The 13,251-nt window shown below is 56.1% G+C and overlaps 6 non-coding genes and 2 pseudogenes across 6 annotated transcripts; all 8 read left to right on the top strand.

Moving 5' to 3' along the window:
* The first annotated feature begins 1,372 nt into the window (after positions 1–1,372).
* Positions 1,373–1,510, top strand: LOC138291896 (U1 spliceosomal RNA; annotated as a pseudogene).
* Positions 1,511–2,020: 510 nt separating this feature from the next.
* LOC138293861 (U1 spliceosomal RNA) lies at positions 2,021–2,184 on the top strand. The gene has a single exon (XR_011203125.1). It is a non-coding gene; the product is annotated as a U1 spliceosomal RNA (small nuclear RNA).
* A 510-nt stretch (positions 2,185–2,694) lies between these two features.
* Positions 2,695–2,858, top strand: LOC138293869 (U1 spliceosomal RNA). Its single transcript, XR_011203126.1, has one exon. It is a non-coding gene; the product is annotated as a U1 spliceosomal RNA (small nuclear RNA).
* An 843-nt stretch (positions 2,859–3,701) lies between these two features.
* Positions 3,702–3,865, top strand: LOC138293876 (U1 spliceosomal RNA). Its single transcript, XR_011203127.1, has one exon. It is a non-coding gene; the product is annotated as a U1 spliceosomal RNA (small nuclear RNA).
* A 6,069-nt stretch (positions 3,866–9,934) lies between these two features.
* LOC138291841 (U1 spliceosomal RNA) lies at positions 9,935–10,072 on the top strand (annotated as a pseudogene).
* Positions 10,073–10,582: 510 nt separating this feature from the next.
* LOC138293886 (U1 spliceosomal RNA) lies at positions 10,583–10,746 on the top strand. Its single transcript, XR_011203128.1, has one exon. It is a non-coding gene; the product is annotated as a U1 spliceosomal RNA (small nuclear RNA).
* Positions 10,747–11,256: 510 nt separating this feature from the next.
* LOC138293890 (U1 spliceosomal RNA) lies at positions 11,257–11,420 on the top strand. The gene has a single exon (XR_011203129.1). It is a non-coding gene; the product is annotated as a U1 spliceosomal RNA (small nuclear RNA).
* Positions 11,421–12,275: 855 nt separating this feature from the next.
* On the top strand, positions 12,276–12,439 carry LOC138293895 (U1 spliceosomal RNA). Its single transcript, XR_011203130.1, has one exon. It is a non-coding gene; the product is annotated as a U1 spliceosomal RNA (small nuclear RNA).
* Positions 12,440–13,251: the final 812 nt, after the last annotated feature.

Consider the following 13,251-nt stretch of genomic DNA (forward strand, 5'->3'; position numbering starts at 1 on the left):
CCTCTCCCTTTCCCCGTTGAGGCAGGACTGGTAAAGATCCTCGGTATCTGGTTTGGGGGACCAGGAGCGGCGGCGAAAAGCTGGAACGAACGCCTGGCCAAAGTCAAGCAGAAACTGGGCTTTTGGAGCTTGAGACACCTGAGCATTGAAGGAAAGGCTCTGGTGCTCAGGAACGACGCACTGCCCGTGCTGCAGTATGTGACACAGGCCTGGCCACTCCTGGCCAACGTAGCACGGGCTGTGAACAGCATGGTTTTCCACTTTGTTTGGCACTCAAAGATGGACAGGGTGAAAAGGACAGTCATGCACAAGGAGCATCGCAAGGGAGGGAAGGCAGTCCCTGACATCCCGACAATCCTCAGAGCCTTCTTTGTGTGTGGCTGCGTCCGAATAACCCTGACGAACGAGAACAAGGACCACTCAGCTTACAGGGTCTTCCGCTTCTTCCTGCTCCCAGTATGGAGAAGACTGGGATGGGATAAGTGGGAGAATGCAACAATGTTCAACTGGGACCTCCCCTGGTACTACAAGGAGATTGAGAAGTTTGTGGTGGAATTTGGGCTGAACTGTGTCACACCAAGCCTATGGAAGCCCAGGACAATCCACAGACTAATCAGGTCCAGGGACACCACAGAACCAGTGAGCGACCTGCCACCTGCTACAGCAACAAGGGTGTGGGAAAATGTATCCTCCCCATCCCTAACCAACAGGCACAAAGACATTGCATGGATGGCCGTGAAAGGGGGACTGCCAGTCCGGTCATTCATGCACAGCAGGGGCCTGTGCCCACACAGAGAATGCCCAAGGGGTTGCCCTGCAGAGGAAACTACATACCATCTGTTCTGGGCCTGCCCTTTTGCCCAGAGACTGCGGGGAGCCTTAAAACAAGAAATGGAAGACCACATCCCATACCCAAACATCACTCACCACTCTGTGCTGTATGGGCTGTTTCCAAAGACACACTCAGTGGAGGCTATCCAAGGATGCTGGAGAATCCTCTGCTGCATAAAGGACATCCTCTTGTATGCCAGGACCCGACTGGTGACCAACGGGGAGGTGGTGAGCAGGGAAGCGTGCCGCCGAATGGTACTCAACCTGCTGAGAGACTACACAGACAAGGACAACAAGGAGGGTGAGAAGGAGGAAGAACTGTAAACCCTAACCCCTCCTTCCCACTGAACTCCCCACACTGCCCCAAGAAACCAAACCCCCCTTTACTACTTATTTCATATGTAAACTGACTGTGTTGTTAAAATGTGATTTGAAACAAAGTTGAACTGGACTGCCCTTCCTAAGGGAAGAGGTACCACTCTTTAAAAACCTATGTATCGCCTACTTAAAGCACTTAATAAAGGTTTTTGAAACTTAAAAAAAAAAAAAAAGGTGGTTCTCCCAGGGTGAGGCTCATCCATTGCACTTCGGATGTGCTGACCCCTGCGATGTCCCCAAATGCGGGATACTCGACTGCATAATTTCTGGTAGTGGGGGACTGCGTTCGCGCTTTCCCCTGATCTCTGGTATCAAGAAAGGCAACAAGAAAAACCACTCTGGAGCACCCTTAGCTGTCTCTCCAGCTTCCTTCTGGGTGCTGCAGTAGGCTGGAAATGGGGCTGGGCAAGGGGAAGAGGCATGCAAATTCAGGAGCCTGGGGAATGCTGGGAAAGGGCCTCAAAAGCTGCTTCTGGGCCTTCTTTCCACCTGGCGAGCCCACCTGTCAGCATGCTGTACTCTACCCTTGCCCAAATTCTCAGCAATGGAGAGGATCCTGAAAGCAAGGCCCTGATTGGCTCTGCTGGATGGCGTGGTCATGTAAATTTCACTGGCCGGCCGGCCGAGGCTTCTGGGAAGCAGCTTTGGGTAGGCAACGGCTTTGCCCAAAGGGTCTGCGGGGCCTTGGCTGGTCACTTTGCGCCCCCACGCCCATGCTCTGCCCCGCCTCAGGCCTTGCCTCTGTGGATGCCACCCTCGCTCTGCAGGGAGATGCCAAGCGGGCCCCCCTTGCCCTGTCCCCTTCCAACTCATACTTACCTGGCAGGGGAGACACCATGATCACGAAGGTGGTTCTCCCAGGGTGAGGCTCATCCATTGCACTTCGGATGTGCTGACCCCTGCGATGTCCCCAAATGCGGGATACTCGACTGCATAATTTCTGGTAGTGGGGGACTGCGTTCGCGCTTTCCCCTGATCTCTGGTATCAAGAAAGGCAACAAGAAAAACCACTCTGGAGCACCCTTAGCTGTCTCTCCAGCTTCCTTCTGGGTGCTGCAGTAGGCTGGAAATGGGGCTGGGCAAGGGGAAGAGGCATGCAAATTCAGGAGCCTGGGGAATGCTGGGAAAGGGCCTCAAAAGCTGCTTCTGGGCCTTCGTTCCACCTGGCGAGCCCACCTGTCAGCATGCTGTACTCTACCCTTGCCCAAATTCTCAGCAATGGAGAGGATCCTGAAAGCAAGGCCCTGATTGGCTCTGCTGGATGGCGTGGTCATGTAAATTTCACTGGCCGGCCGGCCGAGGCTTCTGGGAAGCAGCTTTGGGTAGGCAACGGCTTTGCCCAAAGGGTCTGCGGGGCCTTGGCTGGTCACTTTGCGCCCCCACGCCCATGCTCTGCCCCGCCTCAGGCCTTGCCTCTGTGGATGCCACCCTCGCTCTGCAGGGAGATGCCAAGCGGGCCCCCCTTGCCCTGTCCCCTTCCAACTCATACTTACCTGGCAGGGGAGACACCATGATCACGAAGGTGGTTCTCCCAGGGTGAGGCTCATCCATTGCACTTCGGATGTGCTGACCCCTGCGATGTCCCCAAATGCGGGATACTCGACTGCATAATTTCTGGTAGTGGGGGACTGCGTTCGCGCTTTCCCCTGATCTCTGGTATCAAGAAAGGCAACAAGAAAAACCACTCTGGAGCACCCTTAGCTGTCTCTCCAGCTTCCTTCTGGGTGCTGCAGCGGGCTGGGCAAGGGGAAGAGGCATGCAAATTCAGGAGCCTGGGGAGTGCTGGGATAGCTGCCGCCTCCCACTCAGGGGACCTATCCAGAGAGAGGAAAGTAGGCCCTGGCTAGGTGACAGGTCTGTCCCTCTCAGCTAAGCCCCTGGGCTTGTGGACCGGCTGTCAGCCTGTAGTCCTCACCCTTGCCTTCTGGGGCCAAGACTATGGCTGAGGCCACCAGGCCTGGGCCCGGCGAGGGCTCTGCCCGGCGAGGGTTCTGCCGCGTTTGGGAGCGTTCGGGAAGGCGTGAGGGGCTCAGGGCGCGAAACACTGCTCCCCGGCAGGCCTTTTCCCTGGCTTTGGCCAACAAAAGCACTGCCTAGCCCTAGAGTAGGGCTTAGTGGCAGTTCTGTAGGCTCAGAAGCCTCCAACTCTGCTTCTGGGCCTTCTTTCCACCTGGCGAGCCCACCTGTCAGCATGCTGTACTCTACCCTTGCCCAAATTCTCAGCAATGGAGAGGATCCTGAAAGCAAGGCCCTGATTGGCTCTGCTGGATGGCGTGGTCATGTAAATTTCACTGGCCGGCCGGCCGAGGCTTCTGGGAAGCAGCTTTGGGTAGGCAACGGCTTTGCCCAAAGGGTCTGCGGGGCCTTGGCTGGTCACTTTGCGCCCCCACGCCCATGCTCTGCCCCGCCTCAGGCCTTGCCTCTGTGGATGCCACCCTCGCTCTGCAGGGAGATGCCAAGCGGGCCCCCCTTGCCCTGTCCCCTTCCAACTCATACTTACCTGGCAGGGGAGACACCATGATCACGAAGGTGGTTCTCCCAGGGTGAGGCTCATCCATTGCACTTCGGATGTGCTGACCCCTGCGATGTCCCCAAATGCGGGATACTCGACTGCATAATTTCTGGTAGTGGGGGACTGCGTTCGCGCTTTCCCCTGATCTCTGGTATCAAGAAAGGCAACAAGAAAAACCACTCTGGAGCACCCTTAGCTGTCTCTCCAGCTTCCTTCTGGGTGCTGCAGTAGGCTGGAAATGGGGCTGGGCAAGGGGAAGAGGCATGCAAATTCAGGAGCCTGGGGAATGCTGGGAAAGGGCCTCAAAAGCTGCTTCTGGGCCTTCGTTCCACCTGGCGAGCCCACCTGTCAGCATGCTGTACTCTACCCTTGCCCAAATTCTCAGCAATGGAGAGGATCCTGAAAGCAAGGCCCTGATTGGCTCTGCTGGATGGCGTGGTCATGTAAATTTCACTGGCCGGCCGGCCGAGGCTTCTGGGAAGCAGCTTTGGGTAGGCAACGGCTTTGCCCAAAGGGTCTGCGGGGCCTTGGCTGGTCACTTTGCGCCCCCACGCCCATGCTCTGCCCCGCCTCAGGCCTTGCCTCTGTGGATGCCACCCTCGCTCTGCAGGGAGATGCCAAGCGGGCCCCCCTTGCCCTGTCCCCTTCCAACTCATACTTACCTGGCAGGGGAGACACCACGATCACCCCGTGCCTGCAGTACCTTTAGTGTCCACTAGAGGTCACTGTTCTGCCAAAGAACTACCTGGTGCTATATGCACACAAGGGCACTTTTAAGTGCTATTACTGGAGCTGCATCCTGCTGAAGATACCTGCCTGCTGAAACCTGCCTGCCTGCCTGCTGTGGACCTTCACCTGCCTGCTGTGGACTTCGCCTGCCTGCTGGAACCGCCTGCTGTGGACTCTCACCTGCCTGCTGGAGCTGCTTGCCTGCTGGAGACCCTTCCTTGCCTGCTGGAGCTGCCTGGATACTGAGGCCTGCCTGCCTGCCTGCCTGCTGAGGGGAACCCCTGCCTGCCAAGCTTCCCTGCCTGCCTGAAGGGAACCACTGCCAGCCACCAGGAGCAGGCCTGAGGAGTACCTACCTGCTGCAGCTCCCTGAAGGACCCTTCCCAAGGCACGCCGCAACAGCAAGGACAGGATGAGCAGACCGCTGAACCCCTGGTTCCACAACACGGTGAAGATGCAGAGGAAGGTGGAATCGGATGGCTCCACACCAGAGCTGAGCAGAAAGACTTTCACAGAGTTGCTGGTGACCAAGATGGGGTTCACAGCAGCTGAGCTCTGGTGCATAATGTCAGATGCACCCAAAGGCACTTACCTGCTGACGTTCATGTCGGAATCAATCTGCAGGAGATACTGGCAGATGTGCTGGTCAAGACGGGACGAGAAACCCTTCGCCGACTTCCACCTGGAGTGCCAACTCGTGTTGGAGGTGAAGAGGATGACCGTGCACGTCTACAACCCGCATGTCAACATCCAGGACCTGACCACCTTCCTACGCCGACACTGCACAGTGACGAGAGAACCCTCCCGCAACCTGGACAGTGATGGAATATGGGATGGTAAATGGACAGTCATGGTGAAGCTGAAAGAGGACCCGGCCGCCCCGGATGGAATCCATCACCCTCCTTCAAGCTTCTCCCTAGGGCGCGACTCGGGCTACCTCTTCTACCCCGGGCAGCCCAGACTGTGCAACAAGTGTAGTAAACCGGGCCACACCGCTAAAGATTGCACAGTGCAAGTGTGCAAGAACTGCAAAAGAGAAGGACACACAGCCAGGGCATGCAAAGAGGAAGCCCCCTGCAACCTCTGCGGTGCCGTGGGCCACCGTTTCAAAGACTGCCCGCAAAGAGCCAAGTCCTATGCCCAGGCGGCCAAACCTCCTGGGAGAGAGGCACAGGAGGAGGCCGCCGTGGCCAGCCTTCCAGTCCCAGCACCCAGAAAGACCAAGGAAACTGGGAGGAGGAAAGGCCCCAGGCAGGAGCAAGTCAAACCTGACCAAGGCTCCACGCCAGTCCTGGAGCCACAGAGCACAGAAGAAGGAATGCCTGCCATCCCTGAGAGTATGCCAACAGACAACGCTCCCCAACTCGCCTCTGAGAACCAGGAAGAAGAACCCTGGACAAAACAGGAGCGCAGGAAAAGGAGGCACAGTCCCCCACAAGTAACAAAGAAGACCAGGAAGAAACACCTGAGCAACCACAACCCCAACTCAGATCCAGAGGAGTCAGAAGAAGAAGAACAACCAGGGAATGAGGGTCCAGATGACCAACTGGAGCAAGTCAGCAGAGTGCTGCAGGAGATGAGGGCGCTAGCCAGCGTCATGGAAGCGTCCCCACCACCATCGCCAGCAATAGCTGAGAAGGAAGAGGCCTCCATGGAGGAGGAAGAGCCAGAGACCAGCCACGTGGGCAAGCCAGCCTCAGAGAAGCACCAAGCAACGGTGGCCAAGACAACAGCCCCCGCGCCGGAGACCCGCCAGGAGCCTGACCAGCCCTGTAAGTAGACTTGTCACTGTGTGATAACAGCTAATTACTCTGACTTGATAGTTAGTATTTGAGCCTAAGTTAAACTCTTAAACACTAATTAAGATGGCTATTTCATTGTTTTCCATAAATGTGAGAAGTATCAGAGACAAGCGCAGATGTGCCAGCACCTTGAACTTTCTTGCCAGCCAGGAATGTGATGTGTACATGATTCAGGAATGCTCCATCCCTTTTTCAGCTTCATACACCCACCTAGAACAGCAGTGGGCATTTGGGCCTTCTTTTTGGTCTGGGGGGAACAGCAGTAGGTCTGTAGGAGTCGCTACCTTAGTCAGAGGGAGGTGCTTCACAGTGGACTCGGTCACCGAGCTGGAAGGCGGCAGGGCTCTTGTCGTTGACGGCTCATGGGCAGGAGAACCGGTTAGACTGATCAATGTGTATGCGCCTTCTGATGTAGGTGAGAGACGGGAGCTGTTCCAGCGCCTCAGACCACAGCTGGTCACCTCCAGAACAATCATGATGGGTGGGGATTTCAACTGTATACTAGAGAGTGGTGGTCGATGTGGGACCAGAGCTAAGGAAGGATGGATGGATGATGGTGCGAAACTCCTAGCGGAGATGGTGGGTGAGGCCTCCCTGACGGACGTCATTGGATCCATGGGGGCGGACGCCAGGAATTTCACCTGGAGCCGCCCTGATGGATCTGTGCGATCCAGGATAGACTTTGTTTTCACCTCTAGATCAGTGAGGATCAGGCAGCACTCCATGGTGACAGTGCATTTCTCTGACCACAGGGCTATCAGGTTTCAGGGGGAACTAACAGGGAAGTTCCTGACAGGTCCGGGCACCTGGAAACTGAATGGCTCTCTGCTGGGGAGAGAGGATGTACAGGAGGAGCTGAGGAGGACTTACAGTGAGTGGCAAGACATGAAAGACACCTTCCAGTCCATAGGGGAATGGTGGGAATGGGTGAAAGGCAGGATTCAGGATTTCTTTAAGAACGTGGGCAGGAAAGCAGCAAGGGGGAGGAAGAGGGAGTTCAGTAGACTGCAGCAACAGCTGCAAGAACTGCACGACCTCCAACTCCGGGGATGGGACGTCATGAACCCTCTGGAGGCAGTCAAGAAAGAGCTGAGCGAGCACTTTCATGAGGAATCCAGGAGGATCATCTTCCGTTCTAAAGTGGAGAACCTGGAAAAGGGGGAGAAATGCAACTCCTTCTTCTTTAAGAAAGTCCACTCTGCGCACACCCCACTGGTTCAACTGCGCAACAGGGAGGGAATTTTGTGTGACACCAAGGAAGACATTAGGAAGGCTGTGACAGATTTCTATGGGGACCTCTACTCAGAGAAGAGGTCAGATGGGGATCAGGCAGAAAGGTTTTTGGCAGGTATCCCGAGAAAGGTTTCCACACCAGCAAGGGAAGTCCTCAACGCACCCCTCACTCTGGAGGAGCTGCACATTGCAGTTAAATCCTTCAAGTCAGGAAAGACACCAGGCAGTGATGGTCTACCAATTGAATTCTACACTTCACTGTGGGACCTAGTGGGACCAGACCTTCTGGAGCTGTATGAGGAGATGGAGCAGGAGGGAGTCATGCCCCACACATTAAGGGAAGGAACGATCGCGCTCCTGTATAAACATAAGGGGGAGAGATGTGACCTCAAGAACTGGCGTCCCATCTCTCTCCTGAATGTGGACTACAAGATCCTGGCAAAGACAATGGTGAATAGACTCAAGAGCGCTATGGGAGAGTTAGTTCACCCAGACCAGACCTGTGGGGTACCAGGACGCAGAGTGGCGGACAGCCTAGCACTGATCAGGGACACGATCCAATACATCACAGACCGGAATATCCACGCTGCGCTGGTCTGTCTCGATCAGGAAAAGGCCTTCGACCGCGTCTCCCATGAGTTCATGGAGAGGGTACTGCAGGGTTTTGGGCTGGGGGAGCGCTTCTGCAATTATGTTAGAATAATGTATACAGACATTTTCAGTTCAGTCATGGTAAATGGTTGGAAAACAGACCCCTTTCCTATCAGGTCTGGGGTAAGACAAGGCTGCCCGCTCTCGCCCTCTTTGTTTGTTTTGGTTATAGAGCTACTCGCGGAGTACATCAGGAAGAACCCGAACATCAGAGGGATCCCGACACCAGGAGACGCAAAGAAAGAAGTCAAGTGTTCGCTGTACATGGACGACGTCACCCTCTTCTGCACAGATGGGAAATCGGTCCAGTCCCTGCTGGAGGCATGCAAGGACTTTGGCAAAGCATCAGGAGCAAAGATCAACGTGGACAAATCACAGGCAAAGCTTTTTGGCCGCTGGGACCTATGTAACGAGCCTCTCCCTTTCCCCGTTGAGGCAGGACTGGTAAAGATCCTCGGTATCTGGTTTGGGGGACCAGGAGCGGCGGCGAAAAGCTGGAACGAACGCCTGGCCAAAGTCAAGCAGAAACTAGGCTTTTGGAGCTTGAGACACCTGAGCATTGAAGGAAAGGCTCTGGTGCTCAGGAACGACGCACTGCCCGTGCTGCAGTATGTGACACAGGCCTGGCCACTCCTGGCCAACGTAGCACGGGCTGTGAACAGCATGGTTTTCCACTTTGTTTGGCACTCAAAGATGGACAGGGTGAAAAGGACAGTCATGCACAAGGAGCATCGCAAGGGAGGGAAGGCAGTCCCTGACATCCCGACAATCCTCAGAGCCTTCTTTGTGTGTGGCTGCGTCCGAACAACCCTGACGAACGAGAACAAGGATCACTCAGCTTACAGGGTCTTCCGCTTCTTCCTGCTCCCAGTATGGAGAAGACTGGGATGGGATAAGTGGGAGAATGCAACAATGTTCAACTGGGACCTCCCCTGGTACTACAAGGAGATTGAGAAGTTTGTGGTGGAATTTGGGCTGAACTGTGTCACACCAAGCCTATGGAAGCCCAGGACAATCCACAGACTAATCAGGTCCAGGGACACCACAGAACCAGTGAGCGACCTGCCACCTGCTACAGCAACAAGGGTGTGGGAAAATGTATCCTCCCCATCCCTAACCAACAGACACAAAGACATTGCATGGATGGCCGTGAAAGGGGGACTGCCAGTCCGGTCATTCATGCACAGCAGGGGCCTGTGCCCACACAGAGAATGCCCAAGGGGATGCCCTGCAGAGGAAACTACATACCATCTGTTCTGAGCCTGCCCCTTTGCCCAGAGACTGCGGGGAGCCTTAAAACAAGAAATGGAAGCCCACATCCCATACCCAAACATCACTCACCACTCTGTGCTGTATGGGCTGTTTCCAAAGACACACTCAGTGGAGGCTATCCAAGGATGCTGGAGAATCCTCTGCTGCATAAAGGACATCCTCTTGTATGCCAGGACCCGACTGGTGACCAACGGGGAGGTGGTGAGCAGGGAAGCGTGCCGCCGAATGGTACTCAACCTGCTGAGAGATTACACAGACAAGGACAACAAGGAGGGTGAGAAGGAGGAAGAACTGTAAACCCTAACCCCTCCTTCCCACTGAACTCCCCACACTGCCCCGAGAAACCAAACCCCCTTTACTACTTATTTCATATGTAAACTGACTGTGTTGTTAAAATGTGATTTGAAACAAAGTTGAAGTGGATTGCCCTTCCTAAGGGAAGAGGTACCACTCTTTAAAAACCTATGTATCGCCTACTTAAAGCACTTAATAAAGGTTTTTGAAAAAAAAAAAAAAAAAAAAAAAAAAAAAAAAAAGGTGGTTCTCCCAGGGTGAGGCTCATCCATTGCACTTCGGATGTGCTGACCCCTGCGATGTCCCCAAATGCGGGATACTCGACTGCATAATTTCTGGTAGTGGGGGACTGCGTTCGCGCTTTCCCCTGATCTCTGGTATCAAGAAAGGCAACAAGAAAAACCACTCTGGAGCACCCTTAGCTGTCTCTCCAGCTTCCTTCTGGGTGCTGCAGTAGGCTGGAAATGGGGCTGGGCAAGGGGAAGAGGCATGCAAATTCAGGAGCCTGGGGAATGCTGGGAAAGGGCCTCAAAAGCTGCTTCTGGGCCTTCTTTCCACCTGGCGAGCCCACCTGTCAGCATGCTGTACTCTACCCTTGCCCAAATTCTCAGCAATGGAGAGGATCCTGAAAGCAAGGCCCTGATTGGCTCTGCTGGATGGCGTGGTCATGTAAATTTCACTGGCCGGCCGGCCGAGGCTTCTGGGAAGCAGCTTTGGGTAGGCAACGGCTTTGCCCAAAGGGTCTGCGGGGCCTTGGCTGGTCACTTTGCGCCCCCACGCCCATGCTCTGCCCCGCCTCAGGCCTTGCCTCTGTGGATGCCACCCTCGCTCTGCAGGGAGATGCCAAGCGGGCCCCCCTTGCCCTGTCCCCTTCCAACTCATACTTACCTGGCAGGGGAGACACCATGATCACGAAGGTGGTTCTCCCAGGGTGAGGCTCATCCATTGCACTTCGGATGTGCTGACCCCTGCGATGTCCCCAAATGCGGGATACTCGACTGCATAATTTCTGGTAGTGGGGGACTGCGTTCGCGCTTTCCCCTGATCTCTGGTATCAAGAAAGGCAACAAGAAAAACCACTCTGGAGCACCCTTAGCTGTCTCTCCAGCTTCCTTCTGGGTGCTGCAGTAGGCTGGAAATGGGGCTGGGCAAGGGGAAGAGGCATGCAAATTCAGGAGCCTGGGGAATGCTGGGAAAGGGCCTCAAAAGCTGCTTCTGGGCCTTCGTTCCACCTGGCGAGCCCACCTGTCAGCATGCTGTACTCTACCCTTGCCCAAATTCTCAGCAATGGAGAGGATCCTGAAAGCAAGGCCCTGATTGGCTCTGCTGGATGGCGTGGTCATGTAAATTTCACTGGCCGGCCGGCCGAGGCTTCTGGGAAGCAGCTTTGGGTAGGCAACGGCTTTGCCCAAAGGGTCTGCGGGGCCTTGGCTGGTCACTTTGCGCCCCCACGCCCATGCTCTGCCCCGCCTCAGGCCTTGCCTCTGTGGATGCCACCCTCGCTCTGCAGGGAGATGCCAAGCGGGCCCCCCTTGCCCTGTCCCCTTCCAACTCATACTTACCTGGCAGGGGAGACACCATGATCACGAAGGTGGTTCTCCCAGGGTGAGGCTCATCCATTGCACTTCGGATGTGCTGACCCCTGCGATGTCCCCAAATGCGGGATACTCGACTGCATAATTTCTGGTAGTGGGGGACTGCGTTCGCGCTTTCCCCTGATCTCTGGTATCAAGAAAGGCAACAAGAAAAACCACTCTGGAGCACCCTTAGCTGTCTCTCCAGCTTCCTTCTGGGTGCTGCAGCAGGCTGGAAATGGGGCTGGGCAAGGGGAAGAGGCATGCAAATTCAGGAGCCTGGGGAGTGCTGGGATAGCTGCCGCCTCCCACTCAGGGGACCTATCCAGAGAGAGGAAAGTAGGCCCTGGCTAGGTGACAGGTCTGTCCCTCTCAGCTAAGCCCCTGGGCTTGTGGACCGGCTGTCAGCCTGTAGTCCTCACCCTTGCCTTCTGGGGCCAAGACTATGGCTGAGGCCACCAGGCCTGGGCCCGGCGAGGGCTCTGCCCGGCGAGGGTTCTGCCGCGTTTGGGAGCGTTCGGGAAGGCGTGAGGGGCTCAGGGCGCGAAACACTGCTCCCCGGCAGGCCTTTTCCCTGGCTTTGGCCAACAAAAGCACTGCCTAGCCCTAGAGTAGGGCTTAGTGGCAGTTCTGTAGGCTCAGAAGCCTCCAACTCTGCTTCTGGGCCTTCTTTCCACCTGGCGAGCCCACCTGTCAGCATGCTGTACTCTACCCTTGCCCAAATTCTCAGCAATGGAGAGGATCCTGAAAGCAAGGCCCTGATTGGCTCTGCTGGATGGCGTGGTCATGTAAATTTCACTGGCCGGCCGGCCGAGGCTTCTGGGAAGCAGCTTTGGGTAGGCAACGGCTTTGCCCAAAGGGTCTGCGGGGCCTTGGCTGGTCACTTTGCGCCCCCACGCCCATGCTCTGCCCCGCCTCAGGCCTTGCCTCTGTGGATGCCACCCTCGCTCTGCAGGGAGATGCCAAGCGGGCCCCCCTTGCCCTGTCCCCTTCCAACTCATACTTACCTGGCAGGGGAGACACCATGATCACGAAGGTGGTTCTCCCAGGGTGAGGCTCATCCATTGCACTTCGGATGTGCTGACCCCTGCGATGTCCCCAAATGCGGGATACTCGACTGCATAATTTCTGGTAGTGGGGGACTGCGTTCGCGCTTTCCCCTGATCTCTGGTATCAAGAAAGGCAACAAGAAAAACCACTCTGGAGCACCCTTAGCTGTCTCTCCAGCTTCCTTCTGGGTGCTGCAGCGGGCTGGGCAAGGGGAAGAGGCATGCAAATTCAGGAGCCTGGGGAGTGCTGGGATAGCTGCCGCCTCCCACTCAGGGGACCTATCCAGAGAGAGGAAAGTAGGCCCTGGCTAGGTGACAGGTCTGTCCCTCTCAGCTAAGCCCCTGGGCTTGTGGACCGGCTGTCAGCCTGTAGTCCTCACCCTTGCCTTCTGGGGCCAAGACTATGGCTGAGGCCACCAGGCCTGGGCCCGGCGAGGGCTCTGCCCGGCGAGGGTTCTGCCGCGTTTGGGAGCGTTCGGGAAGGCGTGAGGGGCTCAGGGCGCGAAACACTGCTCCCCGGCAGGCCTTTTCCCTGGCTTTGGCCAACAAAAGCACTGCCTAGCCCTAGAGTAGGGCTTAGTGGCAGTTCTGTAGGCTCAGAAGCCTCCAACTCTGCTTCTGGGCCTTCTTTCCACCTGGCGAGCCCACCTGTCAGCATGCTGTACTCTACCCTTGCCCAAATTCTCAGCAATGGAGAGGATCCTGAAAGCAAGGCCCTGATTGGCTCTGCTGGATGGCGTGGTCATGTAAATTTCACTGGCCGGCCGGCCGAGGCTTCTGGGAAGCAGCTTTGGGTAGGCAACGGCTTTGCCCAAAGGGTCTGCGGGGCCTTGGCTGGTCACTTTGCGCCCCCACGCCCATGCTCTGCCCCGCCTCAGGCCTTACCTCTGTGGATGCCACCCTCGCTCTGCAGGGAGATGCCAAGC

The sequence above is a fragment of the Pleurodeles waltl genome, chromosome 1_1 (assembly GCF_031143425.1).
Source record: "Pleurodeles waltl isolate 20211129_DDA chromosome 1_1, aPleWal1.hap1.20221129, whole genome shotgun sequence".
Lineage (NCBI taxonomy): Eukaryota > Metazoa > Chordata > Amphibia > Caudata > Salamandridae > Pleurodeles > Pleurodeles waltl.